The sequence below is a fragment of the Protopterus annectens genome, chromosome 6.part0, assembly GCF_019279795.1.
Source record: "Protopterus annectens isolate FY-2018-M chromosome 6.part0, PAN1.0, whole genome shotgun sequence".
Classification (NCBI taxonomy): Eukaryota; Metazoa; Chordata; order Ceratodontiformes; family Protopteridae; genus Protopterus; species Protopterus annectens.
Genome location: NC_056737.1, coordinates 803239417 through 803263246, shown reverse-complemented (window position 1 = coordinate 803263246; position 23830 = coordinate 803239417). Strand labels below are relative to the sequence as shown.

General features: G+C 37.5%; 1 pseudogene; it reads right to left on the bottom strand.

Moving 5' to 3' along the window:
• LOC122803900 lies at positions 1-22044 on the bottom strand (annotated as a pseudogene).
• Positions 22045-23830: the final 1786 nt, after the last annotated feature.

The window sequence follows — 23830 nt, the reverse complement described above, 5'->3', positions numbered from 1 at the left end:
TATATATATATATAAAACAGCACTAAACATATTCAGGCAATATACCATTAAACCTAGACACAGTATATTTCTTAGGTTTAAAATGTTAGTTTATAAATGTATGAGAAATAATATAAGTAAGAGTTAGGAAACAGACACAAACCTGTTTTGTAGCAGTTGCCCTGTATCGCTGTGTATGAGTTTTGAACCACGTATCTACTTGTGTTGAGTTCAGACTAGTAGCTTGGGCAAGCACATATGTTTTGTCTGGGTTTGGATAAAGATCTTCATGGTACCACTCTCTTAATAAATGTCTTGTTCTTTCCTTGAAGCGATGAGTCCTCTTTTCTCCATCCCAGATGGTCTTAGGCAAAGAGAACTTCTTTCTCACTGTGTACTTGTCTGCTGGACCTACAGGTCTACCTCTTAACTTCTCAGCTTCATGATAATGTGCTTCTAACCACGGTGCCTGAGGCTTGGTATGAGACTTCTTAGTAAATCAATACTTTCCAAAATGTAATATAGTCCTCTGAAATTATTTGTTTGAAAGGCTGCAATTGCTCTGGCTCGGAGGATAGATTTATTTTTATTTAGTCTCACAGCCTTTTGGGACTACTGGCAGAGACCAAAGGAAGTGACCAAGATGCTCTGTGCTTCCACTCTCATCCAAGGTTTCATGTACCCCAACTGCTTGCTGTGGGCTGAAATTCAGCTTTTGCAGCTGGAACAAGGAGCCTTTCTTCTCAAATCTAGATGAAAGAAGCAAACAAAAATGAACATATTAATGTTTATAGCAACTCACTAAGGAAGATGTTTGCATATTTAGTTTGCATGTGCTATAACTGAACTTGGAAGGTTGAAGTGTTGTGACAGGATAGGAATTCGAAACTGCAGTGATGGTAAAGAATAAAAGCTTCTGATTTTTGAATGGACTTGACAGGCTGGTCATCTTGTTGCTGTGGATGCCTTTCAACTGTCATGTTTTTCAATCAGAAAGAAAACAAAAAGTATGTAAGGATTTCAGCATCTTTTACCACCATAAGCATTTTGAACTTTTAGCATACTAGCAAAGTGTAATATAGCAGAGTGCAGCACAGTGCAAGCTAATATAGTTTAGCACTCTATACAGTGCATTGTTTCCCTTTTTATAGTAAGTACCTATACCATGATTAGAAATATGTATGTGAATGTTCTTACAGTATAAGTATTTCTCAAAATAATATGTACTGGTATGAATGCAGCACAGCTTTACCATTGGACATATTACTGATTGGTATGTTATATATTAAACATATAAAATGTTTTTAATTAAAAGTCTTAAACTGGACGTATCATTAATTGATATCAAATTCTGGAATTGTATGGGTCATTTTTATTATCTATTAACTATTTATAATTATAAAGGTATATATATTATACTGTATTTTATATATATATATATATATATATATATATATATATATATATATATATGTATATACATATATTATACTGTATCAAATAATGTTCATACAGTTTTAATGCATGTTATGCACTGCACATAAAACATCAGACAAATAACATGGATACATTAAAAGACAGTGAAAGTTAAGCAAAATGTCACAGAAGAATGATTCACATTGCAATCCATTGTCACATTTATTTACTTCATACAATCATTTCTCTGTTATTTCTAACAGCAGACACCACATTTCTGAAAGCATTCCAGACAACTATGTTTTGTTTAAATACAATACTGCAACTAATGACCCATGAATTTGTCTGAATATTATTTTCAAAATGACACTTGAAATGAAAATAAAAAACGTGAAGTAGTAGTAGCATTCAAAAACACATATATACACATTACACATACATGTTGTTTGTCCACACATAACATACATACATGTCAATGCATGCGTTTGGTCTCTTTTGCCTTTCTTTATAACTACATCAGTAATGCACACAAGATAGATTTTGCATGCATTTTTCTTTTCTTATTGTTCAGTGATCTTGAACAAATGCAGATGAGCAGGCAATGGGGAGAATGCGAAGTCATATGTAGGTCACCAAGGAATGGAATTTAAGTATAGTATTTCACATAATAATTATAAGATTTGGATGTTAAAACATTTTAGATAAAGCACAAAAAATGTATAGATACGGAACATTCAGAGAAAGAAATTATGCTGTTGCTACACTATATTTTCTGCAGATGAAATATTGTACTTCAGTATACAAAAAGCTATACCCCAACACAAATCTGGATTCAGTATCACTTTGCTTATTCCTAGCAATATACTGCAACACAGATATGTTATATCTGGGTTTTGTATGATTCCAATGGTAGCTTAAATGTGTAATGAAGATTCATGTGAATGTTATCTATATGACTCATTTTTATTTTATAATGATGAAAAGCCTGAAAAGCACATTATGAACACTGGCTCTAGTATATATTGCCAAATTGCAAAACTGCACACATTAGAAATGCCAAAAAGTAATGTCTGAAACACAAGGGGCAAAAAAAAAAGTTAACTTCAAACATTTTTGTAGGGAGCAAGCGCCACCCCCACCTCCCAAACTTATGTATATCAGCTCCATGATTGCACTAGCTGAAAGAACAGGGAAATCTCTCAAAATAAGGAAATCAATGCCTGTGTAAACTTAGAAATCGCACCAGCAATTATTTCCTATGGAAAACAGCAACCGACATTATGCTCCTTGGCATCTTTTATTTCTAGCAACCAATACTCCAGGAATTTCACCTTAACCACCTGTAGAGGTGCCATATATTAGGGAAGTACTTCATAGTCAAAGAAACTTTTTTTATTTCTCCATGGAAATACTGCTGTCAAAGGTTTGTTTCTAGTGAATTTCATACAGTAAATGTAGACCCAGTAATGGCAGAAACCTAAAAAGATAATACATATTTAAAACAAAATGGACAAAAAATACAGTTCTAGAAATTAAATTACTTACTTTATAGCATTTGCAATCTGCAACAAGGAAAGCAACGTATAAATAATAGTTTCATTTTTGGATGTTAGCCTATCGAAGGATGCGAATAAGAAATGTTTTATCTCTAGTATTTATAGAAAAGTTAGGTATTCTAATACTATGCTACATTTTACAAGCTGCCATCCCTTCCATCAGAAAAAAGGTATAGTAAAGGGACAAATGGTAAGAGCAGCAAGAATGCTGTCCGATCATAGCATGTTTCTGGATGAAATCAACAAGTTAAAAAATGTGTTTTTATCTAGAGGTTACCACCATAGTTTAATTGAGCAAGTGACTAATGAAGTGCTTACAAAAAGAGATGGAGTTAGCACAAGAAAATGGAAACATCAGTGCTATTAAAAAAGATAATGTATGTAAGGCCCTCCTTACAACTTATAATGTTCATGCAAAAGATGTGAGGAAGATTTTAACTGATAATTGGAATATTTTTGGGTTGATGATGAAATGAGTACCATTTTTGGACCCTGACCCAAGATTATGTTCAGGAGGGATAGAAATTTTAAGAACACGTTGGAAAGTTGTATAAGTAATGTGGGCTATAGTAGGGGAGATAAAAAGTGCACTTTCAATGTGGTATGTGTGCTCAATGTAAATGTATTTTAGAGGGTGATACGATTAGGGTAAATGAGAAAGAATGGATTAATCAGACAACTTGTTATAATTATAGCTCAAAGGGGGTGGTCTACATAGCAGTATGCCAAATGTGTCCTGGATACTATATTGGTAAAACTGAAAGAGTGTTAAAAGAATGTATTTATTAACATACATATGATATAACTTGGAATAATAATAATAAGAAAAGTGTATTGGGTAAACATGTGCAGGAATTTTCTGGTCATTATTTTAAATTTTAGACACTTGATGGTATTCATGTTGAAGTCAGAGGTGGTCCTTGGAAATTTAAATTGGAAGTTTTAAAGTAAAATGGCAGCGGGTAATGTGTGCTGATAAATATCCAGGATTAAATAGGTTCATAGGTTGGTAATAGGCTATCGGCCCTAGGGCCTATACAAGCCTAGCCATAACAATTCCCTGGCTATTTCTTCCTACAGTATTTACTTCCCTGGACCCCTGTCTAGCATGGTGACTGACGTGATCCCCGGGGTGAATTTTCTATCTACCATCCAATCATCAAGGTTCCTTTTGAAGAGGGCCAAAGAGGTGCTCTGCTTGACATGTATGGGCAGTCTATTCCAGAGTCTGGGGAGTCTCTGGGTCAGGAACCTATCCCTCCAGCATGTTTTGTTCATTGTGATGACAAGGTTTAGATCCCTGGAGCATGTGTCTCTGAGGGATTTGGATTTCTTTAAGTGTAGCATGTCCAACAGCTCTGGGTTTGACATGGCCTTGTATGTTAAGCAGAGATTGCCTCTGAGTAGACGATATGCGACAGAGTATAGGTGGAGTTTTTTTAGATGGTCAGCATAGGGCATCTGCTTTAGGCCTTTGATTCTTTTAATGAGGTATTTCTGCGGCCTTTCCAGTTGTTGCAGATGTCTTGAGAGGTACATACCAAATGGGGCATTGTATTCTATAATGGGTCTAATGAGGGATAAGTACAGTGGGACAATGACCTCCTTTTTTCTGGATGAAAAGCCCTTAGTGATGAGGTGTGCCACATAGAAGGACTTCCTGACTGTTGTAGCGATGTAGTTATCGAAGGTGAGACCACTGTCCACCTGTGTCCCTAAGTCTCTTATCACACTTTCAGTGTTTAGTGTACTGCGACCTATGTGGTAATTCACAGGTACATGTTTTTTCCCAAAGGGGATAACTATACATTTTTTGGCATTGAGCTTGAGCCCATGGCTCTGGCACCAAGCATCTGTTTCTGTAAAACCCTTTTGTAGAATATCCACATCATTTGGGGATTCAATAATGGTGCCCAGTTTGCAGTCATCTGCGAACTTTGTTAGCCAGAGTCCTTTAGTGTTGGTCTGTACTTCAGAGAAATAGATGCCAAACAAGAGCAGTCCAAGGACTGGACCCTGAGGTACTCCACTTGTCACTTTTCTGGAGCTAGATTTGGAGTCGGCTACTTTTACAGTGTGGGTTCTGTCAGTAAGCCAGTTGGCAACCCATCGAGTGATGTAGGGATTAATGCCCAGCTTAGTAAGTTTATCTATGATTCCAGAGTGGGGGATGGTGTCGAAGGCCTTGGCGAGGTCCAGATAGGTTGTGTGGACCACCTTATCCTTGTCCACGGCTCTGGAGACTGATTCGAAGAAGTCAATCAGGTTCAGTGATTGAGTGAAAATGAAACTGTTTCCAATGAAAGTGTGCTGAGGTTGAAGCAATTAAAATTATAACATAATATTGTATTTAATGAATTAATTACTGTATTATTGATATGTTATATGGAGTCTTATTGTATTCTTTAGATACTTGTATTTTATATGTACTGTGGTTTCAAGATGTTTGTAATTAAGGGATGATTTCATCACTTAGCAAAGGTTATTTAAATGAATGAAGATGGGAGTTCAACATTCTGAAGAAGTCTTTGTATAATGTAGGAATAAAATGCTTAACTATTGTGTTCTGTCTTTTTTATAAATGTGTTTTTAGTCCATTTGGGGGAACTGGTTTTGTTTGGTTACTTAGTTGGGTTGCACTTCACTGCTTATATAATTTTGGGTCTTCATTAGCATATGCAATGAGCCCTAAAACTGTATTATACAAACAGCTGCCATCACTGCAGTACTCATCATGTTGTCAGTTGTTTTTCTGGAATTGCTTGTGGATCACACAGAAGATGTGTATATTGGTCTACAGAGGGAGACACTATTCTAAGTCCACTGTGACAAGGATACGTCGGCCATTGTAGGTTGCTCTACAAATACCCCCTGACAGGGGGATGGGGAATATGTGGAGATTTGTGATTAATCTTATCAGTAAATTACTACATTGGTCTATAGATTACAGATGTGTGGAAGGTCTGCTGTGGTAAGAGTACATAAGCTATTGACTGGTGCACAGTTAAAGTGGATAACTATAAGACACTTTTATTTTTTGATGGGGTTCCAGAGAAACCTGCTTACATCAGGGGTGGGGAGCACAGGAAAGGTTGTAATAATGAATGACAGAAAAGATGGCAAAGGTACAGCCAGCAGAAGCCCACCCAAATGTAGTATGACTTGAACTCATAACTATCAACTTCTTAGAGCAAGAAACCTGGACAAAGCCAATAATAAAAGTGGGACAAAGGCCCAAAAATAGGGGATAATTTTTAAATATTGCTCTTACAAACTTAGAAAGTTCATAAAATAACAGGTTTTGCATTAGCATGAATTTTCTGAAGAGTATGGAGTCTGAAATTCATATACCTGTCATTATTTTCTAACTTCAGTTTTTAATGATTTGCCACTAATTTGCCAGAAAATCACAATTTTATGAAAAACAGACCAAAAATAAGAAGCAAAAATTTGGACATTCTGCAAAAACCTGTACAGTTGAGAGGTATGCTTAAACTAGGTTCCCTGGTACGTAACTCAAATAGAGAGGACTGTGTTACAATGCACAAAGTCTACATCCACAAATAATATACAAGACATAGTGGATGGAGTGGGGTGAGGATAGCACATTGAATAACTGATACAGGTGGTGAATATGTGCAGCAGATGATGGCTGTGAAGGAAAACAGGACAAGCAGACACACACTGATGCTCCATGTGTTTACTGTACTCTATTTTTATTTTAATTAAATGTAAGTATTTTAATAAATTTTGTCCACAAAATACAGAATTATGTACCACTCTGTGTACTATTGCATATTAAAATTCCATTATCTTATTGCCTTACCTTGCTGTTATAACAAGATTGTTGGAAACTGTGTCAGTGGGTCCAGTCTACCTACCTGCCTGCAGTACATAAACTAAGAAACAACTGACTAATACAGGGAGTGCAAATAGTCTAGAATTTGAAACAACACAGACAGGAACGATGCTCATATTTTTTATTCCAAATCTATAATGTGAATTTATACTAATTTCTAAAGTATGATTTACTTCTAGATGGCTTTCTGGATTATTTTATGACCTCCCTGACTCCTTATGATAAATTTGTCCTTCCAGGAATCAGTGACCAGTCATCCATGTTGTAGGTTCTAATAAAGTATTTTGCTCTTTTGCTGCTGGGATAACAAATCTGAGATTTAGGGCCAATTTCACACGGGTTTAAAATATCATTGGGAGAAATAGTGACTTCCAGGGTCTCTCTTGTCAATATGTGGCCATGAGAATGCTATTTTTTTTCTGTTTTGTACTTGACTATCACTTTCTCAATAAAAGACACAGAAGCCCCTGGTTCCACACAAAGAAAGCATCAATTGTCTAGGCTGCTGTATGCAGAATCCTTTTACAAAACGTCCTTATATAACATATAGGGAGATGAGTTCTCTCCTGTAAGATAAAAAAGATCTTTCTGTACATGATCACTGTTCTTGGCTATACTCAAACACCACAGAACCTTTCTCATGCTTTCTTAGTCCTTGGTACCTGTGAAGATATGTGAAGGCTGCCAGCCTAGCCAGATAGAATTTTGTAGATAATTCTGTCATTTGTAAATATTAATGTAAGCCACATGCTTAGGCCGTGGTGGTGCAGCGGTTAGCGTTGTCGCCTCACAGCAAGAGGTTCTCCCATTCAATTCTTGGCTGGAGCGGCTTCTGTGTGGAGTCTGCATGTCCTCCCCATGGTTGAGTGAAGTTTAAAGACATGCAGGTAAATGCATGCGTGAATGGGTGTGCCTTCTTTGAAGGTTGGGCATTGGGCTGGCAACTCGGCACCATAAAAATCCACTGCCAATCATTAGTGGACCGGAGTTCCACTGTGGCGACCCCAAACTGGGAAAAGCCGAAAGACATTACATAATGTAAGCCACATGTTTGTTCTCTTTGTTAAATGTTGAATTTCAAAAATGTAACTACACTGCACTTTGCTGGAGGAAAGCTGATAAGTCAAGCATTGTATAATTTTTTTTATCTTAAACCCGAAGCCGAGATGTCTGGATGAAGGAATTCTGGCTATTGTTTTGAGACCAGAGTTAATTGCTGGAATTTGCATGTATAATGTCTTTTATTGCTGTAGCATCCTGACTAGATGCAAGATCAAAAGGGCTGTTACATGCTGAGCTTCTGTTAGTCCGGGAAACAGAGAATAATGATGTCATCTGAAATGAGTCAGTGGTACTGTGTTATCAATTTAAGGACAGAGAGAGAGAGAGAATCAGAGCATTTGGTATTTGTCTTCAGAACATCCAAAATCACCAGCACTGCTTTGATCTATATGTAAGTTTATTTTAGAACTATGTTTTTTCTTAGATATAGCTGGGAAATAGGAAGATTAGATTGTTTTTTTCTGTATTAATGTCAGAAATTTTCTACTGTATTATTTTAAGCATTTCTCTGTAATCTCTGAACTCTTGACTAGCACTGTGTAGTAAGATAATTTAAGATCTATAGTACATTGCATGTATATAGTGATACTGTACAAAGCCATTCCAAATAAACCTTGACTGTTCAGTTACACTTACCATTTGGATAATAATATTGCACAGTATAATTGAACACCCTTTTATAAGGGCCTTTTAGTAGCTGATAAATATTAGTGGGTGGTGGCAGTGATTTCTACCATATAGTCTGGGTAAAAGGGGCACAGCTAGAGAACCTGTGCCAGCCTTCCCCAGGAGTGTCTGTGTGGTTGTATATAACTCTTATCTCAAAGTGTGTGTGTGTCATCTACCTGGGCAGGGGCACAAAGCACTGGTTGGACAGAGAGTGTGCTGGAGGTTTTAGCTTGCCCACTAGGCTGAGATCTGGACCCTATAGTTGTGCCAGTGGGGAGTCTTATTGGGGATCTGGAGAGAAAGGGATAAACCAGCCCCAGACTGACTGTGATCTCTGTGTGCTCTTAAGGGAAATTGTACTTTACTGTGTGTGTGTATTTCTTATCCTCCCCTATGTGGACGCCCCTCACTGGTGTTAGTGGTGAGGATTGAGGCTCCTTGATTGCTGGGCCAGTGCACGGGCATCACAGTACCAAACTGTGGGAATCTTTCCCTTCTTTACTTAAAGATCATTCCTCTTATCTCATTAACATTCACAAATAAAACCACATTTCAAGAATTCAGGGAAACTGAACTGCTATCTGTCAGGTCATATAACTTAATCACTTCATTCCTTTCTGTCTACATACCTTGCTTTGACTCTAATTTTGATTGTGATTCTTTCAGCATGCCAACTCTGATGTTATGCCACTGAGCGAATAGCATCCACTGAAGAATCCTCATATACATCCTGCCTAAGGGGACTACGATAAGGGAGGCTGCCATGAAGCCTAGTACTCTTAATATTTGTCGCGCAGGAACTCTCTTGCTTTGGAGAAGGACCGAAATTTGATGTCTGAGGTCTGACACTCTTGGTGGGGGGAGAGTAACTCGAGCCAGGGAAGTGTCTAGCTGTGCTCCTATAAATAAGATACGCTGTGACGGCGATAAGACAGACTTTCCAAAATTCACCATCATGCCTAGAGAGGAGCAGAGGTTGATGGTGTAATCCCTGGCTTGCAGAAGACTATACTCGGTGGTGGCGGATAGGAGCCAGTCATCTAGATAAGGAAAACACCCGGAATCCCCTTCGTCTCAGGTGAGACGCTACTACTGCCATGCATTTGGTGAACACCCTGGGGGCTGAGGTGAGACCAAAGGGCAGAGCGCGAAACTGAAAATGACTGGCTCCCAGCCGGAAGCGTAGATGATCTCTGGACGCCCTGGCCATCTTGATATGGTAGTACGCGTCTTTGAGATCTATAGAGCACATCCAGTCGCCCTCCTGCAGAAAAGGAAGGATTGACTGTAGCGTGACCATCCAGAACTTTTCCTTTTTCACGAAGGCATTTAGTTTGCTGAGGTCCAAAATTGGCCTCCAGTCCCCTGTTTTCTTTGGAACTAAAAAGTAAGTGAGTAAGTTCCGGATCCTATTTGTTCCACCGGGACTGGTTGGATGACTCTGTTTTCGAGCAACCTTCTTATCTCCACTGTTGCCTGGTCTCACAGACTGGGTGGAACGTCTGGGAGATTTTTGGGGTTGGGTGGCATTCTGATGAATGGAATGTTGTAGCCTCTGGTAACTATGCTTTTTACCCAGGAATCTGATGTAAGATTTAGCCAGGCCTCTGGGTATAGCGCCAAGCGAACCCCAACTGCCTCCAGAGAAGGACAGTCGGGCCTGCACTCAGGAGTGCTGGAAGGGCTTCCCAGAGAAGGTATCTCTGTCGCCCTGATTTTGCGGACCCCCCTCTGCCGGCTGGGCGGCGTCTTCCATTTCTTCCCCCTCCTCTGCCTCTGGAGGGGGCCTCACTTTGGGTGGGCTGAAAGGATCCCTGAGTCTTTCGGAACCACATTTTTCCACCTCGTTGCCCTTTGGGGTAGGGTCTAGATGGGGCGGAAAAATGGACCCCTACGGCAGACAGGGTCTTCCCTTCTTGCTCACACCTCGTGAGAGTCTCCTTTACTTTGGGCCCAAACAAGGAGGCACCATCAAAGGGGGCATTGGCAAAGGAAGACTTGAAGGCTTCCGCAAAGGAGCATAAGCACAACCAGGATTGCCTCCTTAGGGCGATCGCTGAAGCTGCCGCTCTACTTGACCCTTCGGCTGCGTACGAAATCAGCCTCATGGATGAGTTCACTATAGAATTTAGGGTGTTAAGTTGCACTGTCACTTTCTCGGCGACAGCAGCATCTGTGTTTCCCTGGAGAGTATCTCCCAGTTCCTTAATGAGATCTCTCTGTAAACGCGTGAAATGCATAAGGTAGTTGAGCGATCATATGGAAAAAGTCGCAGAACTAAATACTCACTTCCCATACCTGTCCATTGTCCTGGAATCCTTATTAGGGGGATGGACAGAGGAAGATGATTCAGACATCTCCTTCTTAGTGGCCGCCGCCACCACCATAGTTTCCACAGGAACTCCTTTTGTAAGGTAAGATTTGTCTTGGGGGGCCGTCATGTATTTGTTTGGCTTGCAGGGGACCTGGTTCCACTGTATCGGGTGTTTCCCAAGCCCTCCGGGCTATTAGATCCATGAGTTCATCAAATGGCGGGGTCACACAGGAGGTAGAAGGTTGAGCCCCAAACGCCTTCAGCAAGACCGATTCATCCACAGAAGGGGTAAGGGTATGCCAGTCTCCCCTCTGTTTCAGGATTTCCAAAATGTCCGCAAACGAGACATCTTCAGAGGGGGACCGTGGGGACCCTTCTGCTTCATCCAAATCGGTATCAGATGTGAGAGATTCCTGGGGGGAATCAATGTGCCTCCTCTTGCACAATCATTTCCTCGGAACAACCTCAGCGGGGGCTTCTGGGGATGCATCCGAGGAACCAGGGTCGCCCTGTGGAGCTGTCTGAGGCATTGGGTCTCGACGCTTGGTAGGGACCGAAGGCACAGAAGCAGAATGCGGGCCTTTCGGGGAAGGAGAAGAAGAGACTGATGATGTATGTGTCTGATCCGACAAGACCTTCCTTATGATGTCGAAGGCACCGGTGCCCCGATCCAAGGATCCGACCCGATCCGAAGATGGTGGTCGTTTCTCTGGAATCGGAACCACGGGCTCCTACACCAAGGACGGATCCGAACTGATCTGAGCCGAGGCACCGAGGGGAAGAGTCGGCACCTACATCTTGGTTCGACTGTCCCCCCCCGGAACCCAGGAAAGATCTTCGGCTCCGAGACTCTCTGGCTGGTTCCGAAGGAGTTGGGGTCAATGGGGCCGATAGCGCTACTGGAGGCTTCGGCACCAAAGGCTCTACGATCATCGGTTCTTTGATTTCTAGCTCCGATAACTCGACGGGTCTCGGAGGAGGAAGTGTCGAAGGGACAGGAATAGTCTCGAGTTTCGAAACCAGCTGGGATGAAACCTCAATTAATTTGGACAGAGCCGAGTTCTCCATTAGCTTCTGTACCACTCGATCCACATCGGAGTCGGAAAGCGGCCTCGAAGAACGGGTCGAAGGGGCCGAAGCCATCACCGAGCGAAGGATAGAAGGCGGTGGTACCTCTGACACCGGCTCCAAGACCTGAGTCTCGATTAGAGACAAGCGCTTGACGCCTGGCACCGAGGTCATAGGAGCCGGCGTCCAAATCTGGAAAGAGGTGCTCGGAGCCGATGACTTGGGCTCTGACACTCTTGAAGACTTCGACCCCTTCGAAGACTTTGACACTTGTTCAGCCTTGTCCAGGGCCTCTTGAAATTCGGGTTTAAGCAACCCTCTGTCAACCAACTTCCTGCGTCTTTCCAGCATGACCCTCCCACTAAAGGAATGACAAATGGAACAGTCTTCCTGCAAGTGGAGAGGGCCAAGACACTAGACGCAGGATGAGTGGTTATCAGTAATGGACATCTTCTGTCCGCACTGACATCTCTTAAAGCCTGATTTGGCTTTCTCTGACATTTTGAATATATATAGTATATGTCCAAAAACACAGCACACTTAGAAAAAACACACTATATAAATATGTGTGTAAAATTTAAATGTCTATAATAATAATAATAATAATAATAATAATAATAAACCGACAGTTTAACTCTAACCTACTATATTATAGAAATATTCAAAACACAGCACACTATAATATATATATATATATATATATATATATATATATATATACAAGAAGAAAAAACAGTTAAGGCAAATATTTACAAAGGACTATGAAAATACTGTCATTCCTGACAGAAAAAACTGCAGGCCTTAACTAGTAAAAATTAAACTATCTATTCTGAGTAAAATACAATCTCAGATAACACTCCTACACTAAATTACTTATAAACAACCTATTTTAAACACTAAGAACTAGCTATAAGCTGACTAAATGAAAGAATATAGAAAAAATATACTGGCCCAAGCCTCTCATATGCGATCTGCTGCTAGCGGCAAACTAGATCTGAGGGTTAGCACCTGAGGATCATGGGATATTACTGTGCCTCGAGCTTTCTTGAAGATGCGGAGCTGGTGATGCGACCGACTCGGAGCCATGGATCGGCTCCGAACCTGTGTGTAAGAACAAAGGGCGAGATTGAACAATTTCACATCTACCTTTACAAGGCAACCCTTATGTGCTCATAACAACACTGGACAACAGTTTTTCTCTAATACACTCTCCATTTAAAACTGCTGTAGGTGAAAGAGCCTTCTCTAGACTGAGACCGGCTACCTGGAACCACCTGCCCATTGACATCAAATATCTAGGAACCATTAAAAGCTTCAAAAATGTACTTAAAGGGCATCTGTTTACTGAATCTACCTGCAACTGCTTGCATGAAAATGGTTAGGTAACTAGCCATCTCACGTCATGAATAATAGAATGCATTTAATAAATGTTTCTCACCCTATTAATGTGGCATCTTATAAGCAAATATTTCATATGTGTATAGGAGTTTATGCTTTATGCAATATTTTGTGCATATCTTAGCTTGCATTTTGTATATGTATTTTTCTGAATTCATTCTGATTGGATCTTTTAATGTTTCTTATCTGCATTCTATCTTATGTTCTAAGCTTTGCTGCGTATTCATTTTGTATATAATATAGTTGATTGAAAGACCACAACATATTTTCTGCTCGGATCATGGCTGAAAACAGTCAGTAGATCTGTCCACTTATCCAATGAACAAATAGTTAATAAATAAATAATTAATCACATGAGTTCTTCTGTGGCATCAGAGACATCCATCCTATTTCCTAAGTCCATTATTGTTGTGGATTTGGAAAAAAATGATCCTTTTTTCAGCCTCAGAGATGAGTTCATCACAGAAGAAAATAAATAACATTGCTACAGTTCAACTTTCAACAGAATCTAATACAGAAAACAAAATGGTAAGGGACATACCCCATCAGCAAACTCTTAACTATAAAGCCTTAAGCAGAATTTTTCAGCAGAAACCTAGCAAAACAAGTACTTACCCTCAAATTATGTAATTACTTTCATATCATTTGCAACTTTTCAAGAACCTTCATATAATAATTTACTTTTAAACCTTATGAATAAAGTTAATAATCACATTGCTGTGGAAGCTCAAACTGACTTAGATTTTTTCAGCTATTCCTTTTTGGGCTTCATAACAATTTCAAAGCTTGAGGCCTTCAATATAAAAGTCAGTGTACTACAGTCTGTTGCCACTGATATAGATTACATTAAACACTCAAATTAGGAGTTCACAAAATAGTTAATTGACTTAACTGAGCATGCCAATAAGTCAGTTGTTTATATTCAATCATTGCAGTAGACATGCCTAAGGGTATGGCATCCAGGTCCAGGAATATGATCTTTCCCCTGTATTCTGCACTCATCAGGCTGATCACTGAATACAAGTTTCCCTTTGATATGTACCTGTGCAGTCATTTGACACAACTTGAACACCCATGATGTCTTCTTACTAAGAAAACACAGGGCATAAATCATAAAAACTATGCACAATGACACAAAGCCTTGTCCCTCTTCTCATTGTCTGCCTCACGTACAGAGACTCAGCAGATCCTATCCTATCAGATCTACTGCATATTTGCAAGTCCAGTGGGGGCATAAACACCCACTCAGGAGATCTCAATCTTGTTTGCAACATAAATAGAGCATGTTACAGGGAGAGATAGCTATCACAGGAAATAACACATCTTCGGAATAGTCTTCCTCTCCACATAAAGCACAGTACTTCTTTTACACTATACAAATGTAATCTGGATGCATGCATGGGTAACCATAATTTCACCCCTGCTAGAGCTCCCTCTGGGTTATTTGTTCTTAAGAGAACAAACAAAAAGGCAACGTGGTATACCAGACCTTCCAAATTTATTGATAGCACTTTTGGGCGTAACAATGTACAACCTTCTTGTCTGAAGAAGGTCATACATTGTTACGCCCGAAAGCGCTAACAATAAATTCGGAAGGTCTAGTATACCACCTTGCCTTTTTGTTTGTTCTCTGCAGTTTGGTTTTTGTTTTATGTTATTTGTTCTTAAAATATAAGGGCTAAAACCTTCACTGCAATAGATGGCTAGGCTTCTAAAGATACTCATGGATAAATATCTAGGAACCTATGCTTTAAAACCTGAACACTTAGAAAGAGGCTTTGTTTGCCTCTGAGTTTAAAGATCTTCGCTGTATTAATGAATTATTCCAGCAGGTGAAAATGCAACAAGGGGCATCCATATTCTAGACATTGCCTCTGAGTTTAAAGATCTTCGCTGTATTAATGAATTATTCCAGCAGGTGAAAATGCAACAAGGGGCATCCATATTCTAGACATGCACCTTATTTCTAATCTGATGATCATCGGACCACTGAATAATTCAGACTGGAAAACAACATTTGCAATTCCTCTTTATGTTCTAAACTTAAGTAAAATTAAAATTTATGACTACACTAAGGTGGATTTTCAGGGTCTCACGATGAACTTCAATTCACTGGTAGCGATGTCAATGAGAATGTAACATTTTATGGGAGGGATACAATAAAACCACTGTGACACAAGTTCTTAATGACTAGTACAAAATATAAAATTAGTACAAAATCTAAATCTAATAGGCCTTTATAGTTAAATAAATGCATTCTGCTTACTTAATAAGAAGAGGCACAAGTATAGAACCTACAAAAAGTTTACCACCTTCATTAAATGAGATTTGAATAATATAAAAAGATAACTGAATGAAAATATTCATGTTAGCAAATCAAAGTATGAGCTTACATCATCAGTACTGAGAGAGAATATGAAGAGCTAATATAAGTAGATCAGCTCTTTAATGAAAGGGTCCTGCTCATCTGGCCCCAATTTACATCATGACAAACTAATTACTAAGGAGATTTGCAGTATGGTGCCGTGATGAAAGCAGTGAGATATTTGAAGCTCTGCACTGTGTTAAGAAGAAACTGCTAAAAAAACACAAAAAGTTAAGAAAAGAAATAGTAAGGAGAGGACAGTTATGAGGGTGAATGAAACAAACCAGGAAGGAGAGGAAATCAATAAAATTTGGAAAAAAAGAGAAAATGGAGAAAGCAGCAGTGGAGACAACATAGCACGAATAGGTAATTCTTCAAAAAAATCTGTCTTGAGCTAAAGGATATTAAAAAGTCAATGATAAACAATCTAATGGAAAATAGAAGGACTGAATGAGCATACTGGAGTAATACAAGATATCGCGGCAGAAAATTGGAATTAAAAACCAGGCATCATTTAGCAAAAGCCAGGATAGATTGCTTGGAGGCCAGCAACATGGGCTCTGAGGAGAGGGTGAGGTGAAAGAACATTAAGATTAATGGTATACCAGAGAAATTTCAAGGTACTGACTGTGAAAAAGCCATTAAGGAACTGTTGTATAAATGAATAGGAAGGCAGAATGAACATTTTTTTAATAGAATAAGCACAAAGAACTGCGTGGATCCTGAAACCAATAATAGTAAGGTTTTAGACTTTATAACTGAGGGACAGACTATTATGGGAACTTTGGAAACCTGGCAGAAAGCTAAAAGTTGGAGACAACAGCATCTATGTGGACTGTGATATTTTCATAAGAAACCAGGCAGAAGAGAAATGTGTTCATCCCAGCCATGGAAGTATGCAGAGATTGAGCATATTGTTGCTGACTGATCTATCCATGATACTTCAGGATTTATACACAGGGGGTGAGAAAAATGTTTGATACATTAAAAGAAAAGTATTAGACTTTCTTAGTCAATCTATGAATTAGAGAGTTGGGAACATGGCAACAGAGGAGTACTGTAGACAAGAGCAGAAGTGAAGAGAGGGTGACGCTAACACTCAGAGAAATGAATCCAGATAATTCCCACTATTTAAATGCAACAGAGACTGAGGCAGAAGGTCAAAGTAATAAAAAAGTCTGAATGCAGAAGAAGGGGCATAAACTAAGAGGGAGGACAAGCTGATGAGAACATTCAGTGACTGTAAACTAAAATAAAGGAAAGGTTGAACATATTGTCAATAATATAACATAACCAAATGCATTAAAATGTTGTGAATAATTTAAGCAGGTATGTATACATGGAACAACTCAAATACTCTTATAGCATGGGAGGTAAAGGCAGGATATATGATGAATATAAGGTTTAAATGATAACTACTGCTTGAAAGGTAAATGTGAAGTATTGTTGTAAGCATAATTGCAGTAAAGTAATGCCTACATTTTTTTAAGATAGACACAGAAAAGAACACTGACACAATAAACAAGAGATAGAAGAGGGGAAGGCAGAACAGGGACAACATATCATATGCAGAAAAACGTAGGTAGAAACTCATGATTGTAGGGATAAGCAGCAGAGGTGGAGGATGGAAAGGGGTTGGGGAGGGGCAATAAGAAGACCCTAATAAGGGAAGCAAAATGTTAAATAAATGATGTGAGAACATGCATATATACATATAATTAAATAACTGCCACACCTACAAGGGAATACAAAAAACAGAAACCTTGGGCAGCCAACAATATAAATAAATGGAGGGGGACAGACAACATGATTAACTGAAATGAGTTGGATAGAGAAATATCAGAGAAGTATGTGCGGGGGAATGTATTGATCAGGAAGAGAGGGAGAGAAGTAGATGCACTGCAATCAAAAAGATAGTAATACAAGTTGAATAAAAAAAGGAAGTCAGAAGATAAAAAGTCAGCAAGGTTGAATGGAACAAAAAGTATACCTGAGAGAGGTAGGAGAGACTAGTGAAAAAAGTTTGTGTGGGGTAAGTGGAGAACCCTAAACGTGAAAAGTGCAGTCATAGTTATAACGAGATTCAGGGTTGAAGCAAGGGCCATACCAAGTAAACAGATGAAATCTTTGTGGAAGGATGGCAGAATTGTAAACATGCATATAATTAAAGGGGAACAGTTATTTGAAAAAAGAGGGGAGGAAGAACAGATTAAAAAGGTGTTAATAAAGGAGAAGGGAATTAAACAAAAATATAAGTTAAGTGATAAAGAAAGTGAGAAAGGAAAAAGAACGAGATAGATAAAAGAGGAAAGACAAAAGAAAACCGACAGTGAAAATGGGTGAAGAGGGAATAAGGATTAAAGCCTGGAATGTAAACAGACTGGAAAATAGGACAGAGAGAGAAAATATTGGTGCATATAAGAAGAATACAGGAGGAGGTATTAACAATACAGGAGATGCATCTTGATAAGGAAGAGCATCAAAAAATTACAGAAGCCAGGATATAATGAAGTGGACAGTTCCTCTTGGGGAACAGGAAGCAAAGGGAAATGGTTATACTTTAAAAAAAATCACGTCTCATGTTAATAGAAGGGAGAATAGAGATAAAAAGGGAAGGCAACAGGGATAAAAGGGAAGACACAAGGAATCTGAGTTTCACTAATAGAAGTATATATCCCACCTAAAGCACAAATAAAGGAAATAAGTAGTTTGACAGAGATAGTGAGATTTCAGGAAGAGATTACAATATACATAGGAGACTGGAATGTAACAGCTAAAAAATAAGAAGCAGAAAGGTGTACAAGAATGAGGAAACCAATGAAGGAGGGGAGAATTATCAGAGAGTATTATTGGAACTTTGAAAACCTGGTAGAAAGCTAAAAGCTGGGAAAGACAGCATTTATGTGGACAGTTGGGTGGAAGGATGTAAGAAAGGCCAGCTCAAGAAGAGTTGTTGGAAGTCAGTACACATACTATTCAGCAAGCCATAAAACCTGATGAATAAATGATAGGGGGCACATAACAAAAGACCATGAACACTGAGTAAGAAAAATTAAGACAGATCCAAATATATTATCATATCATGCATTAACAGGACTAACAATAGGAGGACAAAGGGAAAGGGAGTTAGAAAGCCACTTGAGGCTACCATGAAATTTAATGAAAAGCAAAAAAGATATAAATAAACTGGCAGAGATAGTAATGACAGTACTAGAAAGGTTTATATAGGGAATATCGGAGGGATGGGATAGAAGTAAAGAAACTATTAAGGATGAAATTCTAAGATTGCAGAAGGAAAAAGAAAAGTTAGTTAGCAAAAAAAATAAACATTTAAGAAAGGAACTAATAGAGATAGAACGGGAAATACAATGTGGGAACACAGACTGAAGGGGGGAGATTACAAAGATTATATAAGAATGGGAGGATGAAAGAATAGTGGTAGAACAACTTTAATTTAAAGCAATGAAAGGGCTAGTGACAAGGTTAAGACAGCAAGTATTGGACATGGGGATTTATAAGCTAGGAGATGGCATCGGAGACAAGAGAAAATTCAAATTACAGGTCATATTGGATAGGTTTAAAGAATTTTACTAGAGGTTTTACAATCCAGATGAGGAAGCAGATGATAATTAGGAATGGAAATGGTCAGAGCTGAGAAAGCTGGAGGAGCAAGAATAGAAGAAATTGGTTGAAAAGGTAAAGAATGGTGAGCTAGAGAATGTACGGGAAAAATGGCAAATGGAAAGTCACAAGGCAGTGATGGAATACTGATAAAATTGTGGGAAATACACAAAAAAGATATTTTAGAGATAGTTTATACTATTTAATAATATGACCAAAGATGGACAGCCACATATAGACCAATATCAGTGCCTAACCACAATTATAAATTAATTACAATGATACATGCTAAATGATTAGGGAAGAAATTGCCACAAATTATACATGGGGTACAGGCAGGATTTGTAGGGGGAAGAAGGACAACAGGCAGCTTAATAAAACCCCTCCTGTTTATAGACATGAGGCACAGAAATAGGGCAAGCAATGGCAATAATATGACATGATGCAGAAAAGGCATTTGACAGGGTGGTTTGGAGTTATCTATTAGAAACATTTGGAAAAGGTGAAGTCCCAAACAAAATGGATGGAAATGATTAAAAGAATCTGTGTGGGTGCTCAAGCCAGAATAAAAAGAAAAAGAAAAAGTTATCAGGTGCAGTTACAATCAGGCCAGGCACAAGACAATGATGTCCACTATTATTTGCTTTATATATATATATATATATATATATATATATATATATATATATATATATATATATATATATAAAACTTATGTCAAAATAATACAAAAAAAGCAATATAAGTGAAATTTAAATCGAGTACAGGAGAAAACATTTCTTTATAGACAGATGATATATTACTTACATTACTAAAACACATTACAAATACAGAGAAAGAGAAATTATGGGATATTGGGCAGACATCCAGGAAGAGATCAAGATATAAAATAAGTCAAGAAAAAACAAAGGTTTTGATGGTGAATATAAAGGTGGAGGAAGATGAAGAAGGAAGAAAGAGAAAGATAGCAGAGGAGATCAAATATCTAGGAATAACAATTAGGGGGACAGTGGATGAGACACTAAAAATATGTATGAAAAAGTATATCAAAAGATGAAAAGGGAAATGGAAAGCAATAACTTTAGATGGTGACTAGTCAATACAAGCACTGAAGATATGCATAATTCCACAATTCATCTACCCAGACGAAACATTCTGGAATGCACTAGAAAATAAGCTTTTGAAACAGATAATGCAGATTAGCAGGGACTATGTATAGGAGGGGAGAAAACCTAGAGAGGCGTGGAAGATATTAATAGAGACCAAATATAATGGGGTTTTTGGAGCAACAGATGATCAAGAACAGTTACAAATTTGCTTGATAAGAACTATATGCTGAATATAAAGCAGATTGGAAGTAAATGATAATACAGAGAGAAAGTAAACTTAGAGAAGGTAGGGATATAACGGTACTCATTTTAGTGTTGCCAGTAGAAGTGGAAATGCAGTAGATAACAGGAATAAAAGCAGAAGTTCAACAATCATGGCATAATGGTGGATGTGATAATCGGGAATAAGACTATTACCGATTGGTATATGAAAGGGGGTGATAGCACAGAAAACAATAACATGGCGATAGGGAAGAGAGCAGAAAAAAGTCAAATACTGGGATCAAGTTTAAGTAGGAGAAAGACTAAAAACATGGATAGAAATGCAAGCGGAATATTAGTTAGAGAATATCTTTGAATAGACATATATGGGAATTAGTATCCAAAACAGCAAAAATGGCAGCACCAGGAAATGACATTCAAGATTTAATCCACAAGTTCAAGACAATATTTCAAGTAAAATACAAGCCAAAAGTAAGCACTTTCGTCTCCTGCAATGGAGACTTCTTCAGACTAATGGCTTACACTTAAACAAAACCTTTTTAAATACTAAAATAGCAGTCAATTAAACTTAACTGACAATTAATCATTAAAAGCTGAATTAGCAGTTTTAAAGCAACAGTCAGCCTAATGCTGACAAATACCGCTAACTAAAATCCCTAATGCTTCAGTCCCTTCCTTTTTAAATACATAATAAATTCTTCTCTGTTATTAAGTCCTGAGGAAAAACATGTATTTAATCTAACCTGCCAGCAGTATTCCAACCACCCTAATTCTTCTTCTACATTAATACTTTTAACATTAGGATGCACTGAACCTATTACCAAACATTTAAAATTAATTTTACATCTATTTTCCACATAATGCTTACCCATAGCATTTTTTACATCACCCTTACCAATAGCATAGTGGTGTTCATAGATTCTCCTATACAATTCTCTTTTTGTTTTGCCTACATAAAAGGAACTACATTCTACACATATTAATACATAAACAACATTTTTAGATCTACATGTGAATCTACCTGGGACTTCTACTAAAGTTTTCCCAAGTGTAAGTTCGTGACTTTTGATGTATAAATATTGACAATAATTACAATTGAAGCACTTTACCATTCCTTTCTTTTCTTCCACAGCCTTATTTTTATTTAACTTCTTTTGAAAAAAGTCTTTAAAATGTTTTGCTCTTTTTTGTACAAATTTTGGTTCATCTCCTAATTTCTTTATAATTTCACTATTTCCTTTTAATATTCCCCAATTCCTTCTAACTATACTTTTAATAGTATTAGAATCAGTACTATTCTGTAATGCTAAAGCTGTGGCAAAATCTACAGAGATTTTCTCCTTTGGTTTATCTACAATTATATTGTTCCTTTTCATAATTTCTTCTGCCATCACCTTATCTGCCATTTCTTGGGGGTAACCTCTACTTAACATTCTCTTGCAAAAATTGTCAGCCTCAACATGAAAGATTTCATCATCTTTCGTCAAATTACTAATTCTATTTATTTGACCTTAGACAATGTTCCACTTGGTCTTTTTTGGATGTAAACTTGAATAGTGTAAATACATGTTGTTTTGAAATTCTTTTTTATGAATTTTAGAAACTAATTTGCCATCAAATTTATAGATCATAAGATCTAAAAAATTAATTCTTTCTGTATTAAAGTTATGCGTAAACGTAATATAGGAACAGACATTGTTGATATATTTCAAAAATGTATTTAGTTCGTCGACAGTGCCATCCCATATTATCAGAACATTGTTAAATTGATAAATCGATAAATCTCAACATTTTGATAATATTTTTTGCAAAAACACTTTCAAAAATGTTGGCTGACTCCCATCCCTGCATAAAAATGTTAGCATAACTAGGGGCTAACGCAGCACCCATAGCAACCCCATTTGTTTGCACAAATAGTTGATCATAAAATTCTAAGTAATTGTAGCTCAAAACTAAATCTATCATCTCCATTAACAGTCCCACTGTATTAGTAGAAAATTCTCTCGATTTCAGTAGCTCCATTCTAACCATCTACATACCTTCTTTGTTTGGTATCATTGTATATAAAGAATTAATGTCTAAAGTTAGTAATATATCAGAGTCAGAGACCTTAATATTATTAAGTTTATTCATACAATCATAACTATCTTTTATATATGTGATGCTCTTTGGTACCACTTTTTGTAGGAGTTTATCTACTAAAATAGACATTCCCTCTGTCTTACTATTTCTACTGGCTACTATTGGTCTTAAAGGAGGAGAATCAATATTTTTATGGATTTTAGGTATTCCAAAAATCCTACTAATCTTGGGATTATTATTAATTATGTTTCTTTTCATTTTCTCATCGATTCTTCCAGCATAGAACTACTCATCTATGCAAGATTCTATTAATAAGAATCCTTTCTTTATTTCTATTAGATTAACCGGTTTATAAAAATTACAGTCAGATAACATTTCTTTCATTTTTCTTTCATAATCATCCCTGTCCAACAAAACCATAGAACCTCCTTTGTAAGCCTTAAAAATAAGTATGTTTTCATCTTTAACTAAGGCATCAAAACATTCTTTCTCTTTTTTAGTTAAATTATAATATTTAAAATTGGTATCATTTTCTAACATTTCGAGCATCTGCATTTCACACATATTAAGAAACATTTGCAGTTCTTTAGATAAAGGTGGATTATAACTGCTAGGTTTATAAAATTCACAGTTATTTTGTTTTTGATTTCCAAATATTAATTTGAGGTTTAATTTCCTCACATAATCTCTTAACTTATTGATCATCACTAATTTATTTGCCCTTTGTGCCGGGGCAAAATTCCACCCCTTACTCAGTACACAGCAGTCATCATAAGAAATATTCTTGCTACATAAGTATGAATTTTGATGTATAAATATTGACAATAATTACAATTGAAGCACTTTACCATTCCTTTCTTTTCTTCCACAGCCTTATTTTTATTTAACTTCTTTTGAAAAAAAGTCTTTAAAATTTTTTGCTCTTTTTTGTACAAAACACGAAATTACACTTGGGAAAACTTTAGTAGAAGTCCCAGATAGATTCACATGTAGATCTAAAAATGTTGTTTATGTATTAAATAAAAATAAAATCCCAGTCCAGGTTAGGCAGAGTCCCTCACTGACTCTCTTCAAGAGAAATCTTGATGAGTGGATGGGAGATCGTAGGTT